Raw genomic sequence first — 12972 nt, 5'->3', positions numbered from 1 at the left:
CATTACTCTAGGAGGTGGGTCAAAAAGGATCTTCCTGTGATTTATGTCAAAGAGTGTTCTTCCTATGTTTTCCTCTAAGAATTTTATAGTGGCTGGCCTTACATTTAGGTCTTTAATCCATTTTGAGTTTATTTTTGCGTATGGTGTTAGGAAGTGTTCTAATTTCATTCTTTTACATATAGCTGTCCAGTTTTCCCAGCACCACTTATTGAAGAGGCTGTCTTTTGTCCATTGTATATTCTTGCCTCCTTTATCAAGATAAGGTGACCATATGTGCATGGGTTTATCTCTGGACTTACTGTCCTGTTCCATTGATCTATATTTCTGTTTTTGTGCCAGGACCATACTGTCTTGATTACTGTAGCTTTGTAGTTTAGTCTAAAGTCAGGGAGCCTGTCTTCCCTGGTGGCGCAGTGGTTAGGAATCTGCCTGCCAATGCAGGGGACACGGGTTCGTGCCCCGGTCCGGGAAGATCTCACATGCCGTGGAGCGGCTAGGTGCATGAGCCACAACTACTGAGCCTGCGCGTCTGGAGCCTGTGCTCAGCAACAAGAGAGGCCGCGACAGTGAGAGGCCCACGCACCGCGATGAAGAGTGGCCCCTGCTCGCCGCAACTAGAGAAAGCCCTCGCACAGAAACGAAGACCCAACACAGCCAAAAATAAATAAATAAATTAATTAATTAATTTTTTAAAAATTATGTATAAAAAATAATAATAAAGTCAGGGAGCCTGATTCCTCCAGCTCCGTATTTCTTCCTCAACATTGCTTTGGCTATTTGGGGTCTTTTGTGTTTCCATAAAAATTGTGAAATTTTTTGTTCTAGTTCTGTGAAAAATGCCAGTGGTAGTTTGATAAGGATTGCATTGAATCTGTAGATTGCTTTGGCTGGTACAGTCATTTTCACAATGTTGATTCTTCCAGTCCAAGAACATGGTATATCTCTCCATCTGTTTATATCATCTTTAATTTCTTTCATCAGTGTATTATAGTTTTCTGCATACAAGTCTTTTGTCTCCTTAGGTAGATTTATTCCTAGATATTTTATTCTTTTTGTTGCAATGGTAAGTGGGACTTTTTCCTTAATTTCTCTTTCAGATTTTTCATCATTGTGTATAGGAATGCAAGAGATTTCTGTGCATTAATTTTTTATCCTGCTACTTTAGCAAATTCATTGATTAGCTCTAGTAGTTTTTTGGTAGCATCTTTAGGATGCTCTATGTAGAGTATCCTGTCATCTGCAAACAGTGACAGCTTTACTTCTTCTTTTCCAATTTGGATTCCTTTTATTTCTTTTTCTTCTCTGGTTGCTGTGGTTAACACTTCCAAAACTATGTTGAATAATAGTGGTGAGAATAGGCATGCTTGTCTTGTTCCTGATTTTAGAGGAAATGGTTTCAGTTTTTCACCATTGAGAACGATGTTGGCTGTGGGTTTGTCATATACAGCCTTTATTATGTTGAGGTAAGTTCCTTCTATGCCTACTTTCTGGAGAGTTTTTATCATAAATGGGTGCTGAATTTTGTCGAAAGCTTTTTCTTCATCTATTGAGATTATCATATGGTTTTTATCCTTCAGTTTGTTAATATGGTGTATCACATTGATTGATTTGCATACATTGAAGAATCCTTGCATTCCTGGGATAAGCCCCACTTGATCATGGTGTATAATCCTTTTAATGTGCTGTTGGGTTCTGTTTGCTAGTATTTTGTTGAGGATTTTCGCATCTATGTTCATCAGTGATATTGGTCTGTAGTTTTCTTTTTTGTGACATCTTTGTCTGGTGTTGGTATCAGGGAGATAGTGGCCTCGTAGAAAGAGTTTGGGAGTGTTCCTCCCTCTGCTATATATTGGAAGAGTTTGAGAAGGATAGGTGTTAGCTGTTCTGTTTGATAGAATTCGCCTGTGAATCCATCTGGTCCTGGGCTTTTGTTTGTTGGAAGGTTTTTAATCACAGTTTCAGTTTCAGCGCTTCTGACTGGTATGTGTATATTCTGTTTCTTCCTGGTTCAGACTCAGAAGGTTGTGTTTTCTAAGAATTTGTCCATTTCTTCCAGGTTGTCCATTTTATTGGCATATAGTTGCCTGTAGTAATCTCTCATGATCCTTTGTATTTCTGCAATGTCAGTTGTTACTTCTCCTTTTTCATTTCTAATTCTATTGATTTGAGTCTTCTCCCTTTTTTTCTTGATGAGTCTGGCTAATGGTTTATCAATTTTGTTTGTCTTCTCAAAGAACCAGCTTTTAGTTTTAATGATATTTGCTGTTGTTTCCTTCATTTCTTTTTCATTTATTTCTGATCTTTATGATTTCTTTCCTTCTGCTAACTTTGGGGGTTTTTTGTTCTTCTTTCTCTAATTGCTTTAGGTGTAAGGTTAAGTTGCTTATTTGAAATGTTTCTTGTTTCTTGAGGTAGGATTGTATTGCTATATACTTCCCTTTTAGAACTGCTTTTGCTGCATCCCATAGGTTTTGGGCCGTTATGTTTTCATTGTCATTTGTTTCTAGGTATATTTTGATTTCCTCTTGATTTCATCAGTGATCTCTTGGTTATTTAGTAGTGTATTGTTTAACCTCCATGTGTTGGTATTTTTACAGTTTTTTTTTTTTCCCTGTAATTGATATGTAGTCTAATAGCGTTATGGTTGGAAAAGATACTTGATATGATTTCAATTTTCTTAAATTTACCAAGGCTTGTTTTTGTGACCTAAGATATGATCTATCCTGGAGAATGTTCCATGAGCACTTGAGAAGAAAGTTTATTCTCTTGTTTTTGGATGCAATGTCCCATAAATATCAATTGCGTCCATCTTGTTTAATGTGTCGTTTAAAGCTTGTGTTTCCTTATTTATTTTCATTTTGGATGATCTGTCCCTTGGTGAAAGTGGGGTGTTAACGCCCCCTACTATTATTGTGTTACTGTCGATTTCCCCTTTTATGGCTGTTAGCATTTGCCTGTGTATTGAGGTGCTCCTATGTTGGGTGCATAAATATTTACAATTGTTATATCTTCTTCTTGGATTGACCCCTTGATCATTATGTAGTGTCCATCTTTGTCTCTTGTCTTTATTTTGAAGTCTATTTTGGCTGATACGAGAATTGCTACTCCATCTTTCTTTTGATTTCCATTTGCATGGAACATCTTTTTCTATCCCCTCACTTTCAGTCTGTATGCATCCCTAGGTCTGAAGTGGGTCTCTTCTAGACAGCATATATACGGGTCTTGTTTTTGTATCCATTCAGCCAGTCTGTGTCTTTTGGTTGGAGCATTTAATCCAGTTACATTTAAGATAATTATTGATATGTATTTTCCTATGACCATTTTCTTAATTGTTTTGGGTTTGTTTTTGTAGGCCTTTTCCTTCTCTTGTGTTTCCTGCCTAGAGTAGTTCCTTTAACATTTGTTTTAAAGCTGGTTTGGTGGGTCTGAATTCTCTTAACTTTTGCTTGTCTGTAAAGGTTTTAATTTCTCTGTCGAATCTGAATGAGATCCTTGCTGGGTAGAGTTATCTTGGTTGTAGGTTTTTCCCTTTCATCACTTTAAATATGTCCTGCCACTCCCTTCTGCCTTGCAGAGTTTGTGCCAAAAGATCAGCTATTAACCTTATGGGGGTTCCCTTGTATGTTATTTGTTGGTTTCCCCTTGCTACTTTTAATATTTTTTTCTTTGTATTTAATTTTTGATAGTTTGATTAATATGTGTCTTTGCATGTTTCTCCTTGGATTTATCCTGTATGGGACTCTCTGCGCTTCCCAGACTTGATTGACTATTTCCTTTCCCATATTAGGAAAGTTTTCAAGTATAATCTCTTCAAATATTTTCTCAGACCCTTTCTTTTTCTATTCTCCTTCTCGGACCCCTATTATTCGAATGTTGGTACATTTAAGGTTGTCCCAGTGGTCTCTGAGACTGTCCTCAATTCTTTTCATTCTTTTTCTTTATTCTGCTCTGTGGTAGTTATTTCCACTATTTTATCTTCCAGGTCACTTATCCGTTCTTCTGCCTCAGTTATTCTGCTACTGATGCCTTCTAGAGAATTTTTCATTTCATTTATTGTGTTGTTCATCATTGTTTGTTTGCTCTTTAGTTCTTCTAGGTCCTTGTTCAACATTTCTTCTATTTTCTCCATTCTGTTTCCAAGATTTTGGATCATCTTTACTCTCATTACTCTGAATTCTTTTTCAGGTAGACGGCCTATTTCCTCTTCATTTGTTTGGTCTGGTGGGTTTTTACCTTGCTCCTTCATCTGCTGCATATTTCTCTGTCTTCCCATTTTGCTTAACTTACTGTGTTTGGGGTCTCCTTTTTGCAGGCTGCAGGTTTGTAGTTCCCACTGTTTTTGGTGTCTGCCCGCAGTGGGTAAGGTTGGTTCAGTGGGTTGTGTAGGCTTTCTGGTGGAGGGCACTGGTGCCTGTGTTCTGGTGGGTGAGCTGGATCTTGTCTTTCTGGTGGGCAGGGCTGTGTCCAGTGGTGTGTTTTGGGGTGTCTGTGAACTTAGTATGATTTTAGGCAGCCTCTTGCTAATGGATGGGGTTGTGTTCCTGTCTTGCTAGTTGTTTGCCATGCGGTGTTCAGCACTGGAGCTTGGTGGCCATTGGGTGGATCTGGGTCTTAGTGTTGAGATGGAGATCTCTGGGAGAGATCTCCCTGATTGATATTACATGGGGCCGGGAGGTCTCTGGTGGACCAATGTCCTGAACTCGGCTCTCCCACCTCAGAGGCTCAGGCTTGACACCAGGCCAGAGCACCAAGACCCTGTCAACCACACAGCATCAGAGGGTCACAGTGAATGTCGAGTTACAAGAGCGGGTCTGTGCCTGCCGAGGCTGGAGCTGCATCACCAGTTTAGGTCTTAAGAGGGCTTTGCTGTTCTCTTTAGGACAATCCTAATCCAATTTTTATTCTTTTATACACTTAGATGCATCCAAGTGTAACACTCAAATGAACAACATAAAAACATTCATCTAAATTAAACGTAAGGTTATATTATATCAGTGGGACAAAGAATATCAGAGTCAACGGGAAGGATTATTTAATGTGTTAATGTAACAGGATATTAGTTTTATTAAATAAGTTGTTGACACAGCTACTGACATGAATGTTAGAATTTGATCTGTTACCTCAACAAATCTGTGAGGTAGGCAAGAAATAATTATTTATTTACATTATTCAGTTGAAAAAATTTTAGTCCAGGAACTTTCTCAAACTCACATTTAGCAAATAAAAACAGAAAATGCGCATTTAAATTTTAATTTCGGATAAATAATGAATAATTTCTAATGTAAGCATGTCCGATACCATATTTGGAATATTCTTACACTTAAACAAAAAGTAATATCTAATGTTATCTAAGGTTTAAATTTAACTTGGATTCTGTATATTATCTGGCAACTATATACACAGTCAAAGTAGAGCTAAAAAAGATTCAAGATCATGTCTTTTGATTTCATATCCAACATACTTTCTACAGTGTCGTACTGGCTTAAAATGGTAAACTTAAACCATAGTGATTCCCAGCCACAAGGTTACAGAAACTCAATATCTATAATTTAGATAATTAGAAAGTAGAAACCATTGGTAGTTACCTATGTAACCAATACTACCTGTGTCCAATGAAAAATAATCATAAAGATTCAGAGCAGGCCCCCTTTCAATGTGATCTCTCTAGGCCACAGTCAGGCTACATTTGTCATCTCTTGTCATACTGAGTGTATGGTCTGTGTACTCCAGTGCCATTAACCAATCCAGTTGATTAAATTAGTACAGAATGACTAAGAAGTATTGCAATCTAGGGAAAAAAATTACCTTTGTGGGGGAGGCGAAATTTCCTCCCGACCCCTCTTGAGTTCCTTTGGCTGTCTAATCTGACACACGACAGATTAACAAGAGAAAAAAAAATCATATTCACTGAGGTCTCACAGAAATGGGAACTGTAAAGTAATCAAAGCAGACTATTTACATATCATTTTTAGACAAAGAAACAATTATATGTGAAGATTTAACAAAACAAAGGGGCTTACGTTTGGGGGAGCAGACTAATGAAGAAGTGACAAAGTTTGTTTAGACAGCTTTCTTAGCCTTGAATTTCCTAACTTTGGTGATAAGGATGGTTTCTATCCTCCTGGTATAGGGAGGATACCTCCACATGGGAGATTTATTTTCCATATTTGGGGTAAAAAGGGGGTTCATAGTGTTTTTTAACATTTTTTCCCCCACTGTTTTTTTAGTAACTTTAATTCAGAATAATCAGTATGTCATTGAGGCATATTTTGGGGTAGACTGCCCTGGGTCCCAACTTGAACCAACATAGTCTTGTGTTGACCATTAATTTATTATTATTATTTATAAAGTATATTAATTTATGAATTACAATACAATTAATCGATTTTTAGGAGACCTTGTTTCCACCTGTAATAAAATGTTATGTCAACCCATTGTACCCTTAAAACATTCCTTGATAAGAAACATCAGGATTTGACAAAAAACAGTATTGTTGAGAGATTAAGATGATGACCTAGAAGTCAGACTACTTGGTAAATCTATGTCCCTTTGATTTCTCTTTGGATGCCATTGGCAAGTTATTTACCTTCCCTAAACCTTATATGCTTCATATATAAAATAGACGTAAAGACAATACTTAGTACAGGTTATCTCTTACAATTCCTACAACAATCCTAATGGGAAAGTACCCACTACATAGTAACCACTTACGATTGTGATTTTTACTACCTATATTTTATGGAGCAGAGTTTATTCTTTTGTTCTGGGACCCCTCTGTCAGATGTACTCATGAACAAAATTAATTAATTGACTAACTGATTATTTATTCATTTATTTATTTATTCATCCTTTCCCTTTATTGGAATAATTCTCTCCTGGTTTCATTCTTTTTTTTAAAATTACTTTCTCCATCATGACTTTATCCTTTGTGATGATTATTGTAAATAATAATGGCCAGAAGAATATAGTGAACAGGGTTCTGTGTTGGGGATCAAGGAAAGAAAAACCAACCATTTTTTATGTCCTAAGTACTACTGATGGTCTATGACCTTGGAATGTTTATCTAAATCCTCATCTCCATTTTGTAGACTGAGAAACTATATGTTATCTGGAAGAGCTAATGTGAGAAGCAGAGATAAAGTATTCTGGGTGTGGTAAGTTCTCAATAAATAATGGCTATTATACCACTCAAAGAGAAGAGAGGTCTATTTTAAAGGGCAGCTTTGGGATGACAGCCCTTCCACTAATTTTCCTCAACTGCCTTTACCAATAGCAGTCACTCAACATTCTGCTACCCAAGTGTACATTTTGGTGAGGCTCATTTAGCAGTAGGACAGACTTATTTATGGAAAGGTGAATTGGGCCTCTGCATAACCCAAGTAGAATTTATTGCCATTCTTTGAAATGATTTTTTAGACTTCTAAGGCCTCAAAAAAAGTAAATTATAAAAGATGTGTGCATCTCTGGGACAAATATGTTGACCACTCCTTATCACCTCTTAAAAAAAAGAAGGAGAATAAAATATGCAGTAGGTACTCACAAGATGCTGGCATAGAGCTTTGCATTGCTATATTCCACAGGTCACAGGAAAATAATAATTAATGATATTATTTCTATGTTAGAGATGAGTCAGATAAACTTAGATCAATCATCTATAAACATAGACAAGTTACAATTTCCACCTCATAGATTAAAAAAAAAAAAATGAGGGACAGGAAGTAAAATAATCTTCAAAATAAGTAATATAATAAGTAAAATATAATAAGTAAATATAAGTAAATAAGTAAATATAAGTAAATATAAATAAGTAAATATAAGTAAAATAATCCTCAAAATAATCCTTGTCAGGTAGGTATTAAATAAGCTAATATATCATAAAAAGGGACTAAAAGATGCCAACCCAGATACTTTTCAAATCCATAGTGAGCACAGTCTATGTGGAATCATTTCCCCTGAAAATCAGGGGAAATGGCTCACAAGTGGAGTGTGTCAGTAGCAGAGCCTGTGTTTTCAGTAAGCAGAGGCAAACCACAGAGTATGCTACAGTAGAAGCCTTGAGGTGTGGCAGTGACAGCAATCATTCCTGCTTTGGCATTCAGAAGGAAAAGTGCTTGTCAAGATCAAAATGCTAATCAGAGCTTGCTGGGAAAGTTGGTTGTTCCCGGCTGTAGCCAAAGCAGCAGGTTGCTTGAAGTAGCTGTACAGTATGTTAGCACCTAGTCTTAACTGGATTGTCCCTGCAAGAGTGATCAGATAATGGTCAGAAATAAAACCAAGGAAGTAGATGTTGCATAAACATCAGAATTACCACAGTTAGTTCTAGAGAGCCCTAAATTCCCAGAGGCATTCGGGTGTGATGGAAAGAATTAGGAGTCAGACTGAATGGAGTTAAAATCTCAGTAACAGTTTGGCCTCTGTGGGACTCAGTGATTTCTGTAAAATGGGGATGTTAATATCTATACTCAACATTTATAAGGATAACATGAACTAATTCAAGTGTATTTGAGATTTATTGCTGCATAACAAAGTATTCCAAAATTTAGCAGCTTAAACAACTATAAACATTTATTTTCTCACATAATTGCTGAGGGTCAGAAATCCAGAGTGGCTTTAGATGAGCGATTCTGGTTTAGGACCTCTCATGAGATTGATGAATACAGTCATCTGAAGACTCGACTGGAACTAGAGAATCTGCTTCCAACCTTACTCATGGGGCTGTTTGGCAAAACTTCATCTCCTTGCTGAGTGTTGGAAGGAAACCCCAGATCCTCATCATGTGGGTTTCTTCATTTGACTGCTCATAGCAGGGCTGCATACTTCTCCCAGAGTGTGTATTCCAAGAGAGAAAGAAGGGCCCAAAGAGTGAGAATGGGCATGCATAGAGCACCCAAGACAGGAGCAAGAGTCTTTATAGAAGCCAATCTCAAAAGTGACATACCAACACTTCTGCCATATTATATTCATTAGAAGTCCAGGTCCTGCTTAAGGGGAGGGGATGATAAAAGAGCATGAGTTCCCTCAAGATCGGGATTATTGGTCCATACCATGGTACATAATGCACCTAACACATAAGACATACCCAGTAAAGGTCAGCTGAAATCTAGAAGCACTTTTAAAATGGTTTTCTACAGTTTTGTTTTAATATGTAAAATGGGTATAATTTTTTGTCATATTTTTGCTTTTATGTCAGTTTTTCTATGTGAAGTTGAAAATTTATGATGACTAATGAATATTAGTTCTTTTCCATCTTTGCTCCCTGAAATCTTAATATTCCTTAATATTGAAATATTTTTATATTGTATTCTTTAGAATCTGCCGTGATCCTTCCAACAATCTGAACTAACCCTCTCGTTCTCTGCATCCAAAGTAAAAATACATATTACTTTTATCTCAAATGATTATAAGAAAAAAATCAGGGTTATCCCAATGCACAGGTGTCAGGTTCCAAACAATGAGGATTATCCCAACATTGATTATTTTGGCATTCATTTCTTGTTTTAATCTATAAATAAATCTTCTCCTCACTACATAGTTTCCTTTTATCCATGTAAAATAGTGATATTTATTAGACTCTGTAGTTGTAAGATTTGAATCTAGATGAATGGCTCTGTCCCACATGATTTCCTTTGTGGAAGAGTTGTGGGTATGAAGAAGAGGATGCCAGGATATTGATACCAAAGACTGTGATGTCATCACTTTTTCAACACAGTGGCTCTTGCTGTTCCCCAAGCCTGGAGTTCCTTATTTCAAGAAAGAGCCCTATTTTGCTGAGTCACTCAAACCAGAACAGGGTGTTAATTAGGACTGCTCTACCATTTTTGTTCCTGATATCCAATCACATCAAGTTCTGACTTTACTTTCTACATATTACTTAAACCCATCACTTATTCTTTCTATCACTTACTCTTTCCAGCCCATATTTCTCCTCCAGGAAAGAAACAATGGTTGTGCAAATTATATAGAAAAATCCTCTAATGATTTCTTCCTCCTTCCTCTTCCTCCTTCTCTCTTTAACCCAATTAGATTATTCTAAGACCCTTGGGGCTGCCAATTGGACTATTCTAAGACACTTGTTGGATAAAATCTGTACCTTAGTTAAAAAGACTTTTAAAGCCCTCATAAAATCAAGCCCTGTAATATGACATGTAAAACATTACAAAATGTGGTCCTAGACTATCTCTTCACCTTCATATTTGACCACTCTAAACTGAATACACACACACATTTATGCTCCAGCAAAACTAAACTGCTTTTAGTTTGCTGAACTCACTCTGCCTTATACTTTAATTCCTTTGTACATGCAGTTTACTTTGGTTACAATGTCATACCTTTGCTGCCTCCCTGGTTAACTTCTATTCTTTCTTCAAAACTCCATTTGAATATTCCTGTTATGCATTCTGGACTGCCTTCTCAAGCCTGAGAGAGTAAACTGCTCCTTCCTCACACTAATTCTATACTTTGTAAACATATTACTATTCTTCTAAGCCTACTCAGTGGTAGTGTATTGGCTCTAAGACAATCTTTAATACAAAAAAACGAGCATGTTGGGATCATAGGGTATTTAGCCTGCCTTTAATATTTGAAAGTAATAGGTTACACATGTTATAAATATTAGATTGAAACATATAAAATTGTAGCCTTTGTGAGTTTAAAATGGTTGTCAAATACAACACTTTCATATTTGATATGAAAATGCCTTTTTTCATTGTGCACTGGGGATGTGTAATTTGGAAGAGACTAGAAACATCATATGGTATAGCCATGGGAGGTGTCTGTTAACATTTTATGTGCCATCTTGGAAAGAAAAACTTGACTTTTTACAATAAAATTAAAAAGTGAATTATTAAGGTCAATAGACATAAGTTATCTAGAGATAAATATATATATGAGATCTCAAAGGAAAAGAATGGAACAATAAAGATATGCTGTTTGTGTATATATGCATACTATGTATATTATACTGCATACTATATATACTATATATTACTGTGTATATCTATATATACTATATATATATCTATATATATATAGTATATGTATACTATAGGAAAATGTTGGGTGGCCACATGCAAGGCATATTTAAGAGGATATACTACAGTGTGATAATAAAGGGTAAAACTCAATGTGAATTTTAATGTTTATGCTCTAAAAATGTATGAAGTACTTAAAGATGAGGTTATTGTTTCTTTTTAGAGGGCTTATTTGATTGCAAACATTTTAGGGGAGAAATGGAAAAAAGAGAACTACAGTCACCTCAATGGATGCATGTTACAAGGGATAGGAGATGCTTCTTTGGAATGCTCATTTTATGAACTTCAGATATCAGTTATTCAGATGATATCTTTATTGAAAACTCCACAAATGATTTTGATACCCTCCATTGTATACTGGTCACTGTTCTACAGATAATCAGACAATAGCTATAGTATCTATAGCTATGTAAATAGATATAGCTATGTCAATTTATGTTTATAATTACATCAACATCTTAAATGAAATTCCAGTATTAGTATTTCTTTTCCATTTAGGAATCAAGAAACACATAGTCTGGTAGACCAAGCTATTGGAAAATAGCCCAGTCCTGTCATATGGATGGGAGAATTTATTTGAGGGGAGGGGAGGGTGGCCTTAGAACTATTTCTTCTTATCTCATCAAGCTATTTGGCTGCCCATCCATCCATAAACTGCCTAACAAATACCATCTCCTCACTGTTTCCCTTCCTGAGGAGAATCTCATGCTGATCAAAATCTTCTCAAAGTCCTCAGCTCCTCCTACCCCACAGGAATGCTCCTATTTGGCCAGGTACTCAAATCAATTTGCCTTTGCTTAAACCTCCAGGGGAGATGTTCAGACAGTGAGTCACTTTCCTGATGCATGAGATTTATCCAAATATATGACCCAGATTCAATATTTCTGAAAGTGAGGCATGGGTTTGGCCACAGTTTACAGTGGATTTGAGCTGTTCATTTTCCGTCAAGTGGTTTCTTTGAGTTTCTTCTGGCTCAGGAATCACTTTGAAGCTGATGGATCATGCTTTTGTTTATTTAATATACATTGAGCTCCTAACATGTTTATGGAATGGCATTAGTAGGTGTGTGCTATTTAAAAAAATGAGTAAGATGTGCTCCTTGACCTTAAGAAGCTTATAAAACAGATTGTTTATTGGTAACTGTAAAGTTTAATAACATATTAATTTAGCACATAGTAGGCATTCCATAACTGATGAATGAGTTAAGGAAGTACTAGACCAGGACGGTCATCATACTACTGAAAATGCTATAGGAAGACTTGCTAATTTTAATGCTGTGGGGCAGAAAGTACCTCTCTCTTCCACTCCTATAAATGTTGAAATTTGATGTACCTCCCAGGCTCATCTTAACCATAAATGTGGAAATGAAAAATCCAAGTAGGAAGTTCTGTCAGAGTAAAGTAAAAAATGGGAAAGTGTGTGATATATTTAGGAAATGAAGAGTCTATTGTGGGATTAGGGGTGTGGGGGGCATCAGGCAGAGCTGAGGCAAGTGTGTGACAAGAGGAACCACATAGATATTAATTTAAGCATTAGACAGATGAGGCAGAAGCTAGGAGCTTTGATTTCCAACCACTGCATTTGCAAGGGAATCCAGAGAAGTTGCCATGCACTACCATTTATTAAACATGTAAAGAGTGCCAAATATTGCCTAATCACTTGCCTTATCTGGAAAAAAAAAAGTATTATTATTACCTCTTTCAGAAGGAAATTGTGAGAATTAAATAATCTAACACATCTAAAATTTTCAGTGGCTAAGAGAGGTATTCTGCATTTTGCATTTTGTCATTCAGAAGTATTTATTGAGTGGGACTGCCCTGGCGGTCCAGTGGTTAAGACTGCACCCCCACTGGGCATGGTTTCAATCCCTGGTGGGGGAACTAAGATCCCGCATGCTGCGTGGCATGGCCAAAAAATAAATAAATAAAGTTTAATTTTAAAA

The sequence above is a fragment of the Eubalaena glacialis genome, chromosome 18 (genome assembly GCF_028564815.1).
Source record: "Eubalaena glacialis isolate mEubGla1 chromosome 18, mEubGla1.1.hap2.+ XY, whole genome shotgun sequence".
Taxonomy (NCBI): Eukaryota; Metazoa; Chordata; class Mammalia; order Artiodactyla; family Balaenidae; genus Eubalaena; species Eubalaena glacialis.
Note: the sequence above shows the minus strand (reverse complement) of the source record.